At 31.9% G+C, this 3,440-nt stretch overlaps 1 non-coding gene across 1 annotated transcript; it reads right to left on the reverse strand.

Moving 5' to 3' along the window:
- Positions 1-885: 885 nt before the first annotated feature.
- Positions 886-958, reverse strand: Trnar-ucu. The gene has a single exon. It is a non-coding gene; the product is annotated as a tRNA-Arg (tRNA).
- Between the last annotated feature and the right edge of the window lie 2,482 nt (positions 959-3,440).

A 3,440-nucleotide genomic window follows, 5' to 3' on the forward strand; every position in this document is an offset into this window, starting at 1 on the left:
GGTTAAAATAAATTGCACTCAGCTTCATTAAGTACTTATAATATTTATTTATACTCACATGTAACGAATATTATATGTATCATTCGATAAAGGACTCCCAAAACTTCTTGCGAGAACTTTTTTCTAGGTTATAAGGGTGATTTTATGCGTATAGTCGTTTAAATTGTAAACAGTTAATTGTAGCATGATTGTGTTATCTGTGGTTGTTAAAATACTACAAAAAACAAATTGTCTTTTTCATTTACAAAAGGTTGATATAACGGCTAGTGACATATAATATTTATTCGTTTTAACCAAAAAACAGAGTAACTAGTATATTAAATCTAAACCTAGTTATTTGACAGGGTTATAATCTAACACGAAAAAAGGAATCAAGACAATCATTTCACGTGTTACAGCGCCAACATTACCTCCGCAATATCAAAACATAAAACCGGTAAACCCAAGGACGCCATATCCAGCACAGATTCCCAAAATCCCGGGGGAAATTTCTAGAAGCAATGACATTGAATTTACTAGCTGCATTGCTATGCAACGGCGGAATGGTGAAAATAGTTGGTATTACTGATATCCTTCTGCGTCTTTCAAATGGAAACTAAAGTCGGTGTTTATAATAATATTTGTTTAAAAAGTAACTTAGAGTACTTTGTTTTTAAAATTTCCGAAGAGAATCGCTAATTTTCGTTTCTCTTTTTTGTCCATTCTTTTTTTTTTGCACTAAATTGGATTGCATTGGCAATATATGCCCAATATTTAGTATAATTAATTATTGAAGAAAAAAAATTATGATACTAAAAAGTTGGACCATGTTAATGCGTGTAAGAATCTTATCGTATTACACTTTTTATGTAATCATAAAAATATATACAAAAAAGTTATATAATGCATCCCTGGTGGGGATCGAACCCACGACCTTTGGATTAGAAGTCCAACGCGCTATCCTCTGCGCCACAGGGACATGAGAACCCTCATTGAAATTATTATATAATTGCTAATTACAAATTATATGCTACATTATAGAGTTGTTTTAGAAATGTAGTAATTAATTTTATTTTAAAAACATCCGATATTCATACAAAATTAGTTACGATAAGTGGTTCATTTTTTTCGCCATAAAAAAATATTCGACGCTGAAATTTTGTAAGCAACTTTCGCTGAAATTACTAAAACAAAATACGCTTTGCTATGTATTCATTGGAACATCTAATCATAATAAAATAATTACTTATTGACAACAATACTCTAATTATATACTCAAGTCACCCCGTAATCACCTCTGTAGGTAATTTCAAAATTGGCAATGGAATAACGGAATATGAAATGTAAATACCTAAAATTCTATTTCAATAAAAAAACAACAATAATCAAAATATCTGATATAAAAAGGAAACTAATCGAATTATAATTGAACTTACAAGATTATAACATATTCGAATGGACGTTTAAAATCATTTTTAACTAAAAAAAAGTTATCCAATTTCCAATTACATTTTATATATTGAGTATTGACAGGCTGACATGACATGGCTTAGTTTGCTTGATGATCGGAAATATATGCCTTTATATTCGTAAACAAATTTAGCAAATATCAGTTCATTGTTTTTGCATAAAGGACACGTCTTTGGTTTTCTTTGGTTTTTTAACTTTCGAAATTCGAAATTCAAATTGTTCTTTTTGCAAAAAAAAAAAAAAAGTTATATTGACTTAATTTTCTGTTTAAATATCCAGCACAAATCGCTAATCTTCTTATGCCATAAGTGAGCAACTGAGCTGGTGGTTCGCTTGGTGGTAAGCGATCACCATCGCCCATGAACATTCGCAGAGATCCAATTGGCATGCATATATACGTAATCCTTCAGAGTCTTAATATGTTCGTATCATATTTTCAATACAATTAACAACCTAATAACATCATATAAAGTATGTAATTTATGCACTGAATTACACATGATTAATTTGTTTTTCTTTAGGAAAGTGCAAAGCTATATTTAGTACTAGCGGTCCGCCTCGACTTTCTAAATAAATGGGCTACCTAATTTTGAAATTTGACCTGTAGTTCCTGAGATTAGCGCGTTCAAGCAAACAAACAAACAAACTCTTCAGTTTTATAATATTGGTATAGATTATGGAAACATAACGATTACCTCTAAATTACGCTATTAATATAGTATTTTTAGATTATATTACTAACATATATTTCTAACATGTATATTAATATAACATACATATGTAACAAGATATACCAGTACAAACAACGCCCAACTTTATTTCTCGCATTACCGAAGCGAAATGTCATCGCTCGTTACCGCATTATATAGTCTGTGCTTGCAATAATCGCTCCATAGAAGCCAGTATCCATTGTTCTAACACATTGGCTGCTGGCCACGGCTCAAACGACGCTATGCATCACGACGATCCGAAATTAATAACAGCAATATTGAAATAACATGATCGAGAAATTTATGAGTGCTTCATTTGGTGCTAAATATACGAAACTGGATCTTATTGCAATTGCGCACCGTTTCTATCTTCTTTCCATACCTTTCTATACCCTAATTCAACCCCTTCAAGATATATTCATTCATCTTTTTTTTTTATTGTGGGATAGGGAAGCGCTTGACTACCATCTCGCCTGCTGGTAAGCGTAGATGTAGTCTAAGATGGAGCGCTAAGATCTTCTTTCCACCTTTCATGACTGTGTATCATCACGTAGTTTTCGTCTAGCTTTTCGTGCTAATCCCATATCCTCATCCAAACTAAACTCTATTTCTAAGCTATAAGATGCGAGAATGGCTCGTTTAAATAACAGATACTAACGTCTAAATTAGAATGTACAGAACAACTTTCAGATATATACGTCTAGTAAGCATTGATCACACAAAACACAGTTCATATTCCCCAACGCATCACTCCACAAGTAAATACCTCCAACTGATATGTGCTATTAAATAACTACAGCAAACTTCTCACTGATTTTCATCAAATCATGATTGTTAAGTATGACAAGGGTTGGACCAGAGCAGGGTAAGTTTTGCGACAGGCATCAGTGGCGGAGTTGCTTTGTAATTACTGTATTATCGAGTGCCCTCTGTTATCTTTCGCTGGCAACTAAAGTAATGGTGTAAATAATAATAATAATAAATAATAAATCTTTATTTAATAGGTTTTTACATTATTGTAACAGTGGATTGTGGCTCAGGCCTTCTTGCTAGGTAGTACCTGCGTTAAGAGGACCTGTTCCATCCCTAGGAGTCATAGATATAATAATAATAATATTGTTGTAAGTAGAACGAAAGATTAACATTTTTTTTTTCATATATCTAAGAGTAATCCAATTTCCAACAAACTGACTGTGCTTAAGGTGTGCTTCATTTATTTTATTTTATTTAATTTTTAAAAAAGGTACCTTACAACTGAACATACAATAAATAGTTCCTTTT

Source organism: Zerene cesonia, chromosome 26 (genome assembly GCF_012273895.1).
Source record: "Zerene cesonia ecotype Mississippi chromosome 26, Zerene_cesonia_1.1, whole genome shotgun sequence".
Lineage (NCBI taxonomy): Eukaryota > Metazoa > Arthropoda > Insecta > Lepidoptera > Pieridae > Zerene > Zerene cesonia.